Source organism: Dryobates pubescens, chromosome 25 (genome assembly GCF_014839835.1).
Source record: "Dryobates pubescens isolate bDryPub1 chromosome 25, bDryPub1.pri, whole genome shotgun sequence".
Lineage (NCBI taxonomy): Eukaryota > Metazoa > Chordata > Aves > Piciformes > Picidae > Dryobates > Dryobates pubescens.
In genome coordinates, this window is record NC_071636.1 from 11,160,566 (window position 1) to 11,173,131 (window position 12,566).

Sequence of the window (12,566 nt, forward strand, 5' to 3'; positions counted from 1 at the left end):
TGCAGGACTTTCAGCCTCACCATCATGGTGCGCTAATAGTAACAACAAAACAACAACAACAACAACAAATCCTGACAGAGCATGACACAGCTACAATGCCATCAGGCGGTGACAGAGGATATGAAATGCTGACCATGTCAGTGAGCATATCTGCATAAGCTAATAGTGCACTAGGGACAGGTCACTGGATCTTTGTCATACATAACTTTGGAAAATGACCTTCTCTTTTGGATGCAGGGGGAGGGGCAGGAGACAAAGGGCAGAAAATACTTCTCCTGCTTTCACTACCTGACAGTTGAATTCAACATTTTCACGAGCTACTTCTTTTTTAGAAACAGTTCATACTAATAGTCAAAGGTGGGAAATACACTTTTCCCAAATTCATCAGTCAGAAGTACAAAAAGGAGCCCTGACATGCCAGAAGTGGATGAATAAAAACTTCATTATTTTAACCACAAGAAGAGAAGGTCTCATTAGCAGTCTAAAGGGTACTTTTTTACATTCCACACTCATGCTCCTCCACGGATCTATTGCTAATCGACCGAGTACCTAACGCAGAGGGTAAAGGACTGTAAAATAAGGGCATGTAAATTTCAGATCATGCTCTGAAATAAAGTTATCAGTCTTATTTACTGACAAGATAAGGAGGGAGTTAAGGAGCATAGATGAAGAAAAATAATCTACAGCAGAATTCTGGTAGCATTAATGACCTAAATGCTACACAGTCAGGAAGCAGGGCCATTCAGATAACAACGATAAGGGCACAGCAATAGATGAACTACTCTGGGACACAGCCAAAGAGCTAAGAAACAAGATAATAAATGCATGACACATCTAAGGCAGCAAGTAATATCTCTCTCAAATCCACACATGGAAGAACCCGCATTGCCTAACCATCACTTGACCACTAGCCCAACTCTACCCTTATTATAATGATCCACGTTCAAAAAAACCCAACCGGCCAACCAAAAAACCCCACAATATAACAAAACCAAAAATACCAGATCAAAAAAGACCCCAAATAGAAAACCCACTTGCCCTCAGCCCTCATTAATAGCATTTGGAAAACTGGATCTTCTAGTTTTCACCTGAAAATCTGTGCTGGTTCCCAACAACTAAGCCTAACTGCAATCCTCCTCTTAGTCTCAACCTGTCTGTACAAAACCAAGTCGATAAATGTCACTGGCCTCCAACAGTTCCAGTCTTTTGTTGTAATCCAGTGTTTTAAAGCTTCTCACTACAGGTCCCAGTTTTTAACCTATTTGAAATGCCCTTAGTGTAACCCTAAGCTCGAGGGAGGAAACCCATACATATGTGATAGTAATCCACAAGATATAAGCCTGTTAACATCAGTTTTCCCCTTCTCTCAGTTGGATCTGCAGCTTCAAGACATGCAGGGGATCCAAGGCTGGGTATTTTGAGGAAAGCCAAACAGCATGATATTCTTATTTACACCAGTTTCTCTATTACTGCCATACAGATAGGCAGTGGAAGTGTGGAAATCTCTTGGCCATCCCAGCATCACCAGGATGAAGCTGAGGGCTAGACCACCAGCTTTCCACCCCTCTTGGCCCTCTGCTGTCTGTGAGAGTTCTATTGCTGCCTTTTCTACTCACCTGAACTATCTGAATTAATTTGTTGGTTTGATTCAGTTTGCATTAGCTTTGACAAGAAGATTCCTTCTTGTTGGCAACTCTGATGCCACTTTCTGGAACTCTTGCTTTTTTTGTGCTTTTAAGACACATGGTGCCTCATGTTTGTCACACCTAAAGGTTGAAAACCTTCCTGTAATATTAACATTAGGGCAATAAGATAGGAATTAACTATGCTGAAAGTAATATGTGAGACATTGCTGCAAGTAGAATAAATTGGAATAACAAATACAGCTAACAAGGAGTGACTGCCTAGAATATTTCTGTGTCTAAACAAGCGGATGGCTTCTGAACAGGAGTGCACTATTCATTCTCCTCAAACTAGTAGTGGGAAGTTTATCAGGCAAGGAAATTTGGGAGATTTCAAAACCAACAGAAAATAGCACATTGTGTTTCTTGAGTAAGAAAAAGGAGCAATCCTTTTTTATATGCACAGAGGATATGGGATGTAGTAGGATATACTCATACATCAACTAATGTAGCTGTCTTATTTGTTCTTGTGTAGTTTGTACCTCAATTTTCTGCCAGACATCTGTACTCACATCTTGAAGCAGACAGCTGACTGACAGAAGACATGTGCTATTATTACTTGATTGTGGATATTATTCACCAAAATGACACCTGGTTAGAAGAAGTGCATGTTTTTACAGATTAAAACTGTTACCTAGGACCACTTTCTTCCACAATTATAGCCTATCATTGAATTCTTATAGCTCTCTGGTAAGAAGCATGCCAACAAATTAAAGCAAAGTAGAAGTCTAACAGAACAAAGAAACTTCCCTTGGTTGTTCACTTCCACCTTTTATATCTAGAGCAAAGCAGCAAAGAAATAAACTAATCAGAAATGCCTCCTAGAAAATAAACATCACACCACCTGAAGCCCCAGAAGATGTTATGTACATCATGATCTTGCAAGCATCAATCCTTAACGCATCATCCAGACTGCATCTCCTGCCCCAAAACTGCAGCTCGGCCTCCACACCAAACCTGCAGCTAGAACCACAACCTCAATGCTAACCCTCAGCAAGCAACATAAAGAGTTTGTCATTCTTAAGGTGAAAAAGAGGACACTTAGGCATGCAGCTGCTGCAGCACAGATGCTGATAAGAGTTTGACAGAAGTGGAAAGTAGCAAAGTTCAGAGCAGAGAACTCCAGCACAGGGGAGATCTCTCCAAAGCCGTTATCCCACAACCCCTCAGTAGACAACAACTAGCAAGCCAGGATGACTGAAAAGACAACTCAATAAAACCCCAAATCTGGCTAAATAAACATACACAAATTAAAACCAAACCAAAACACACAACTAAAAATAAAAAGGATTTCCAATTATTTTTAAGTAGGGTGTGTGGAATAGGCTACACTTGCAAGGTAAGCCAAATGATCTTATAACATCAGAACAGAGGCAATAGACATTCTGCCTGATCTATTCTAATCCTTGCTGCAAAGCCTCCTGTACGCCTACAGCAGAATAGGACCCCCACACCCCCCTCCCATTTCTGTCGGCTTCTCAAGATAAAAGAGTCAATGCAATGAAAATAACACTTTTTTGGCATTTATTTTTTTCCCCTGAAAAAAAAAATAAAATGAAAGAAAATAAGGTTTGTCCTGGACAAGAAAAAATCCAGAACTCAACATCACAAGACTGACCAAACCACCAACCTTGACCCAGCTCAGCCTTCACCCAGTCCTGAGCACCTCTTTGGATCACTGGCTCCTTTAGATGATCTCTGAACAGATAACAAAAACTAGAGCCAAATACTTTGATGTGAAGGAAAGAAGAATAGCTTAATTGAAGTCACTGACGTACATTACTTCAGACCAGTTGAGAATCTGGCTTCTAACATTATTTTTTTTGCATTGCCTCCATGTTTTAAATCTTTTACCAATTTTAATTAATTTGGTCCCTCTAGGCTCACTGGCTGAAAGCTCTTTAAATAAAGAGCAGGAATAGGGACTCAAAGAGGAGGTAGATTTTTTCACTACAAACTCAGGGGACTCAAAAAGGAAGTCGATTTTTTTACTCCAATCTCAAGGGACTCAAAGAGGAGGTAGACTTTTTTACTCCAAGCTCAAGGGCCTCAAAGAGGAGGCAGATTTTTCACTCCAAGCTCAAGGGATTCAAAAGGGAAGTAATTTTTTACTCCAAGCTCAGCCATCATTAACAATTCTAGCTAAAGAAGAGTTCCAGGGCACTGAGTATTCTCAGTATTGCCATGTATTCAGTTTTACTATCAGGATTCTGTAGTGCAATAAGGTATTTAATATGGGTATTCTGATGCCTTATCTCAGTTCTTGGACTGACTTGAGTTTTCAGTTTCTTCTCAAACACAGCAGGGGAAAAGCTCAAAGTGTAAGTGCCAATCTGATAGAAATTCTCTGTGCAGAACTCTGAAATCACCTGAAGAAAGGGCTGTGCAACTGTCCTCTACAGAATGGCAGTGCTCATTCTTTATGGCATACTATACAATCCATGTTGCATCGATAGCCTTCACTTTGGCACTGACCTAGGCTCTAACTCAGGTACACTACTCTCCCATCCAGGCACGAAAACCTCTTAGCTGAACACAGAGGGCATTTTCTGGTGCATTAATCTGAGTGGTCTGTGGATATAAACAAAAACCAGAGTACTGCTTTCATTCCAGGGTGTAGCTTAGTGAGGTTTTCTTAGTGCAAGTACTTATCATGTGCCTTCCCTGTAATTTGTCACATGTTCAGAGGCCAAACAAATTATCCTGTAATCCAGTGGGAAAGGATCAAAGCTGATTCTTTCAGCCTTATTGTGTTTGCTTCCAGAAGTCAGAGGAGATATATCAACGCTAAGAGCACAGAGCAAATGATCGCACAGTAACTCCAACATAGCTGTGAGGCAAAGATAATCACAGCAGAGCTAAGTTAACCTGGATGCTGATTTTTTACAAGGAAGATAATTGTAACCAGTATGTAGTAGGGAACCCTGCTTCCCATCTGGATTGCCAGAGCAGCAGGAGAGTGCCCTGGGGCAGTGCTGAGAAGTCTTTTCTGCATTCATAATTCTGCCATTCAAGTTTAAAATCAGGCAGGTGGTGTAAGAAAAGTTTCCTCACATGTGGGGTGCAAAACCTTGTCTGTGGTGTGAAAACCTGGAGGCTTTAGTGAAATTAACTTCTGAGGTATCACTTTTCACCGGAGAAAGTCTTGTGTGAGATCTGCCCATAGATATTTTGTAGCGAAGGTGACTGGAGAACCGTTGCTAGAGAACAGTTGCAGACACTCAAACTCTCTGGACATGTTGAACTGTATTTTATGGTTTTGAAAATTACTTATACATTGTATTATTTCACAGGCAGAAAGCAGAGTCATGTTTTTAAATTCATGTCATTGCCTAACTCCTCTGTTACCTGACAGAGAAATGGAAATCACCAAGAACAGTGGAAGTATTGTAATGGTCCTGCCTCATGGCTGGAATGCTGTTACAATAAATCTTAATCAAACAAGATGAACTAACTCCAGGCAGCCTAGATCTCTATCTGTCTGGCTGTCAAATTTCTCCTTATTCATAGATCAAAACTTGTGCAAATTCTGGAACATAAAAGATTCAACATTTAAGGCAGCAGAACCAAGTTAATTCTACAAACACTCTCCTATGTTTCACTTAGCGACAAAACAAACTTCCTCTATGCATCTTTCCAATTCCATACTACACATTTTCTTTTTCAATCCAATCAGTCTTCAATCCAATGAGTCTTCAGCTGGGGTAGGAAACAAGAAAACGAGCCCTCAGGACACCACAAGCATTGCAAAGGTGTGATACGATTTTTAATTGAGGCTAGCTTTTAGTTGGAAAATGTAGTACAGGCCTGTGGATCTCAGCAGTTCTAAAGCACTTGACAGGTAGCACCAACTGCACAGTCAGGCTTTGCTTGAGCTGCTAAGAAAAAAAGTGAAAAGATCTAATATTTTTAAACTGGGGATTTCATATCACTGCAAACAAGGACAGTGCAAGCATGGCATGCACTACTGAAAAATGTAAACCTAAGTATTCAGCCCTCTCACCTTTTAATTTGCTAAAAAGGTAATTAGCAAAGACAATGATGAGACAATTGCAATTTACTTTATGTGTAATTGTATGCATTTCTAGCATAAGTAGATTTTAAATGGTTCACAAAAGTATTAAAGCTGTTCAACTCATCAGCTTATTTCCTGCTTATTCCAGGTTTCTTTTCCCACTCAGTAATCTCAGCTTTGGCAAATGATATCCCACAGAAATTTGTACCCATATTTTGGCCACCGTGGCCCAAAGAGCAGTTGTGAAAGCCTGAAGAAATTACCTAAAATTACATATCACATTGTACTGCACAACATGTTTCTGTAAGCAGTAGCACAGTCCAGCACGTAGTCACCAGAACTCAGCCATCTATTGCAATGGTAGCTTTCTCCAGCACTTAAAAGGAAAAAATGTACTGTGGAACAAGATACCTCCTTCAGACTTGTACTATTTAGAAAAGTTTTAAACTTACTGCATGCCCAAATCCATACTACCACACTGATGAGCCTTGCTGAACAGTCTTTGCACAGCATGGAGGCTTGCTCTGCTTCTTACTCACTCTGCCCCCCAGTGAATAGATTTGGGGGTGCAGAATAAACTGGGAAGGACACAACCAGGCAGAAAACTCATACTGAAGAGATATTCCATATCATGCTCAGTGACAGAATGGAAGAGAAGGGATTTTAGAGGGGTTAACCATCTTTGTCTCAGGTACTGACTGCTGTTGGTTTACTTGTAGAGGTGGCGAATGATTGCCTTTTCATCACTTGTTTTGTTCATTTTTAAAAGCTTCTTCTTCCACTTATCTTTCACTTATTAAAACAAAACAAACAAAACCACCCACAAACAAACAACAACAAAACAAACAAGCCAACCTACCCCAAAAAAAATCAAAATCAAAACCAAAACAACAAAACCAAAACCACAAAACCAACCAAACCTACAAAATGAATAATAAAAGGTGGGGTTTTTTTTTTATATTGACCCACAAGTTTTCTTGGGTTTCTATTTCCTTTCCTCTTCTCCTGTCTCACTGGAGGGGGTGTGGGAGTGGTAGAATGAGTGAGCATCCCTAATACTAAGCATTAAAAAATAATTAAAAATGATTAGATGAATGACCCAAAGGGCTGAAACAGGTAGGTTTGACACAAACCGCTAGTGCTCAGCAGTGTTCTGAGCCATAAGCAAAGAAAACACGCAGGGAGAGAATGCAAAGCAAATTGGAATGACAAATCTGCCAGGGTAGATTGGTTACTGATGTATTTGGGAGGCAGCTTGCATGGTGCTATGATAATAAATAAATAATGCTACATGGCAGTTATGCAGTGTCCTTCAGTGGCAGATCAAGGTGCTTTTCCAGGTGAAACACAGACAGCAGCAGGAAAACACTGCTGGCACATCAATGTTTTTTTCAACACTGCTGAAAAGAATATCCCACCAGAGCTGAATTCAGTTTAAAAACAAGGGAAATAAACAGAACACCTTCTTGACAACTTCAGGTTACAATTAAAAAATATAAGGGACAAAAAGGCTTGTAGAAGTCAATAGGAGTAAGAGCCAAGACCAGAGGTGATCAAAGTAAGGACCAAATGGATGTTTATGCAGTTATGCATGTAATACTGTAATGAACTAATTTAATATAACAGCTTTCGCGCTCTAGGTATTTCATAAGGAATAGATGCAGTAGCTTCAATCCATACTAAACACAAAGGCAAGGGCTCAGAGTCAGGCAATACAGTTACAGAGAGTACAAAAGAAGTCGAAACCATACAATATTACAAGTCCAATTTCATTAACATTTAACTGTTACAAAATATGGAGTAGGAGTTGAGAGTCTAGGTTGAACTCAAGCCATTTACTGATATTGTTCACAGTTTAAGACTCTAGAACTTGATTGCACTTGAAAAACAGGTATAAAATAATCCACAATGGTTGTCTTAGGCATAATGCTTGTCATCATTTGTCTGCAAAAGGCTGGAAGCACAAACAATGCAGGAAGAGCCCTTTGTTTACCAAACTCCAATGACACCCATTACACTTGCACAACTTTCAATTATAAAGATGTTTTTGTCAATACTCTCCATCTATTGATATAACTATTCTAGTAGAGTTTTGTAACAGAAGGTAGATACAAGCTCTCCCAGATATCAAAACACTCAGAAACACAAGCCAACTAATAGATGAAGTCAAGTTGATCCTTTGAAGGGACAACTGTCTAGAACTGGTGATTAAGCCCGGGAGTGAGGGCTTTCAGCACTAAATGGGTTGACGGCACAGGAAAGGGAGAAGACTCCTGGAGTGTGTCAGGGCTCTGGCACTCAAGGCAGGATGGATGAGTCTTTCATGTTTAATACACATCTATTTTACCTGATCCCTTTTGATTAGTGCTGCAGCTTTCACTTTGTACTTTGACTAGAGAACTCTGATAAATGCAAATGAGGTGAAAAAGTCTATGATAAAGGTCACGAGAATGAAAAATGAATTTCAATAAATCAAGCAATATGAAAATGATATTAATTAACATCTCTTAAATTCTTCTGATCCTGCTACTTCTCCAACTAGTCGAGGCAGGAATGTAATTCAGGGAAACTGAAATATTTTAAGCAGTTTCCCTCTTTTTAATTTTCAAAACTGCTTATTTTCAGCATGGTAGCTAAGGAAACTGATATGAAGGGTACACACAGCCTTTTGTTATGCTGCTTTATTGGTGTTTCCCCCCTAGATTTCTCGATTAATTATCTACCAAACAATTGGAACAAATAATTTTCAAGTTGTTCATACCTTATGAACTTAGACTAGCTGGTAAACATAAGCCATGTTCTCTGACAGGTCACCCAGCATCATACAAGTTAGTTTCTGCCCTTGTGCAGGATAACTAAGACATTTGAAGCAGGAGGATAGCAAATGGCTAAGAGGGTTGAGGGTTTTTTGTAAGAATACAATTCACTGCTAAGATTAAGAAGCTTTAGGGATTTACAAAAATTGATGAATAATGCATAGCACAGATATCAAATACTGGGACTCTATGGATCACAGCAAAACAAACTTAGCAGTTTGCTTTCCACAAATACCCATTATTGCTTCCTCCCTCCACTTCAGTGTTGTACTGACAAGCAGTAAAGATAAAATTAAACCCTTGACAGAGCAGTTTATGCAAAACCACTTCAGATTTCTCAGAAAGATGAATTTCACTTATTTTAACAGACATGTCCCTCACAGCTTACAATTCATAAGCATTAAAGTCTCTCTTGCTTGAGCTAGACTTAACTCCAGAAAGATGAGTTAAAACTTTTGTTCTGTTTTCCCCCTAAGTTTCAAGGCATTGAAATGCAGACAATCCAAGGTCAGGAGAGCACATAGATTATCATGCTAATCATGTAATCTGCAGTTAGAATTTCCTTGTATACTCATCTCTAAACATATCCACTCTATTGTACTACATTCAGAGACTCTCCGCTGCTTTATTTTTGGCTAGTCCATTTTTGGAGAGCTGAGACCATTAATATGAGAGTGGTAGCTGCTAATCCTTAACCATTGCCAAGATGACAGAGATACTCTTCTGTTGCTAATGAAAAAGAATTGCATTTGCAGGCTTTTATCGGATGCTTCAAGTTTTCTCGTTTCCTTTGAATTTGAAAAACACAGAAGTTGTCATTCAGCAAGGCCCATTACTTTATCACATGAATATTATCACCCAACAATTACACACAGGGCTGAGCAGGTTTGTTTTCTCTGTAACTGGTATGAGCTACTGCTTCCTCGGTATTTGACTCGTGAAAATTCATGTGAAATTTGACAATTCAAAGCAGCCTAATACAACAGAAGCACTCAAATTCAAATATCACTCACTCTGATTTTGATTCATTCCACACATCTGAGACATTACAACTGATGATCACTTCCAGCTCCCTCCACAGTCAGTGGAGGGAGAGAAGTCCAGAGGGTGACTCAAACTATCAATGAGTAGACTTGGCCTCCACTTCCAAGCACAAATGTCACATTGCTAACAATACTGCAATCTGGTTTTTAATAACATGTGGAATGGAATGGAATGGAACGGAATGGAATGGAATGGAACGGAATGGAACGGAATGGAATAGAATTAACCAGGTTGGAAAAGACCTTCAAGATCATTGAGTCCAACCTATCACCCAACACTATCTAGTCAACTAAACCATGGCACCAAGCACCCCATCCAGTCTCTAAAAAAAACCCCAAAACCCAGGCCCAAAAATCCATTTAATATAAAGTCCTCTGATCGATGATGTGTCAGATATTAAACTGATAAGAATATGATACTACACATGATCTTAGCCAAAAGACCGAGAAGCAAGTACCCTCTCTTCACATCAAGATTTCATTAAAAGCAGCACCCCTATGCTCCATCAACTTAAAGAAAAAACCTGACAAAACACTGCATAAAATCTTAACTTTGCAGACCTAACCTTTCAGCACATTAACCCTGTGCATGGAGTCTAACATCCTTCAGGCAATGAACCCTTTCCTGACACGTGACACAATCAGGTCATACACTTTGCCCAGGTGACACCCCATATTTCAACAGTAAAAGGGGACTTGAGAGAGGATCCACTCAAGCTGAGAATGTTTATTACGCCCTCCGGGCTCTCCCGGGAAGGCAGCCCAGACCTGCCCTGAACGGACGGTACAGTCCACTGATTTTTATATTAAGGCATCAATGCTACTTTGCTGCATTTTCTCTTGCAGAACTGCTACTCACCCGAGAGCCGACTGCAGATGCCCAGTTCGATTTTGCCGAAGGCACTAGGTGGCACTGTACTCTGCATTTTTGTGGCACTGTGCTCTGTCTTTTGTGGCATGGCTTCCCCTCAATTTGCTCAAATCTGCCCAGGTTTCACCAGTTTATAGTCTTTAGCCACTCACCATTACACTTTGCCATCCATCTCTTAAGCTTTACTATCCATCAAAATGGTTGCTGCCATTTAACTCAACATTGAACTCCCTCTCTGGAGAGTGGCCAGGCAGAGAGGGACCTAGGGGTACTGGTAGATGGTAGGCTGAACATGAGCCTGCAGTGTGCCCAGGCAGCCAGGAGGGCCAATGGCATCCTGGTCTACACCAGGAACAGTGTGGCCAGCAGGAGCAGGGAGGTCATTGTGCCCCTGTACACTGCACTGGTTAGGCTGCACCTCGAGTCCTGTGTCCAGTTCTGGGCCCCTCAGTTTAGGAAGGATGTTGACTTGCTGGAACATGTCCAGAGAAGGGCAACAAAGTTGGTGAGGGGCTTGGAACACAAGCCCTGTGAGGAGAGACTGAGGGAGCTGGGGTTGCTTAGCCTGGAGAAGAGGAGACTCAGGGGTGACCTTACTGCTCTCTACAACTACCTGAAGGGAGGTTGTAGACAGGCAGAGATTGGTCTCTTCTCCCAGGCAGCCAGCACCTGAACAAGAGGACACAGTCTCAAGCTGTGCCAGGGGAGGTTTAGGCTGGAGGCTAGGAGGAAGTTCTACACAGAGAGAGTGATTGCCCTTTGGAATGGGCTGCCCGGGGAGGTGGTGGAGCCACCATCATTGGAGGTGTTCAGGAGGAGACTTGATTGGGTGCTTGGTTGTATGGTTTAATTGATTAGGTGGGTTAGATGATAGGTTGTTGGACACGATGATCTTGAAGGTCTCTTCCAACCTGGTTTAGTCTATTCTATTCTACTCTACTTCTATTCCATTCTATTCTATTCTATTCTATTCCATTCTATTCCATTCTATTCTGTTCTATTCTATTCTATTCTATTCTAACATCATGCTTCATTTTAAAGTTCTGTTTGCCTGCTTTCCTCTAGTCCCATTTGGAATGGAAGAGTTCATTAGTCCCATTTAGAATGGAAAGTAAAAAATAAAATAAAATTGCTGATTGCTCAAAATCACAACAAAGAAAATACAAGTGCCCCAGGCCTATATAAAGACTCATGGGTAGTCTTTTCTTCTAAGGCTGCACCAGGAATGTTATTAGAGCACAGGACTGGATGTTAGAACTGTAAATCCATATTTCTAGTTACTCGAGTTACTTTCATCCCTACCATGCAGTTTCTGTCTAAAAGCTTATACAAGCCTTCCTGTCATTTATTGTTATTGTAATGGCCAGATCAACAGGCCATAAGCAAAAAGGTGATGAAAATGTAATGTGTATTTATACACACAGGCACAAACAATGAAGGAGGTTTTGCTCAGAAGTGCTTTTAATCCATTAAGCTCTACAATGAAAACTGCAGATTAGAAGGAAAAGCACATCTCCTGACATCCAGCTTATTACCCTACCTACAAATTTAGGGGAACAGAACTTCTCTGGTAACTCTACCCCATTACTCTTTGCTGAGGTGTGTCTGCATTGAAGTTTTCTTCACTTGTATATTATCCCAGCATGAAGCTAAAAGCCTTTGGAAGCAATACTGATTTGTAAATATTTAATCAAAGAAAGCTTTAGTCTCTGAAAATAAAAGCACATCTATATATAGCATGCATGCTTTAGAGATAGCAAAAATAATTACAAACAGATTTTACCTCTAACAGATAATTTATGTTTAACTTGTGGGCATTTATCACCAAGTGTACCTTTGATTTTTTTCCCATGTGTATTGACAAAGAGGATTTTTTTTCAGTCAAATCAGCATTCAGTCTTGATATAGAAGGTCACATCCTCACCAAACCCACAGCACAGACACAAACACTTTCCATCCAAGTTGCACATGCAGCAAACCAGCTCAACATGCTGGTCACCACAATTTCCAGGTCCAGAAATATCAGACAGAAAAAACCCAAGCAAACAACACCCAAAGAAACCCAAACCACACCACCTTTGAAACAGCTGCTGCTCAAAATAAAGCCCTATCTGATAATTGTGTAGTGTACCCATCAGA

General features: G+C 40.3%; 1 pseudogene; it reads right to left on the reverse strand.

Annotated features, from left to right (window-relative positions):
- Positions 1-9,882: 9,882 nt before the first annotated feature.
- LOC128898549 (U2 spliceosomal RNA) lies at positions 9,883-10,011 on the reverse strand (annotated as a pseudogene).
- Between the last annotated feature and the right edge of the window lie 2,555 nt (positions 10,012-12,566).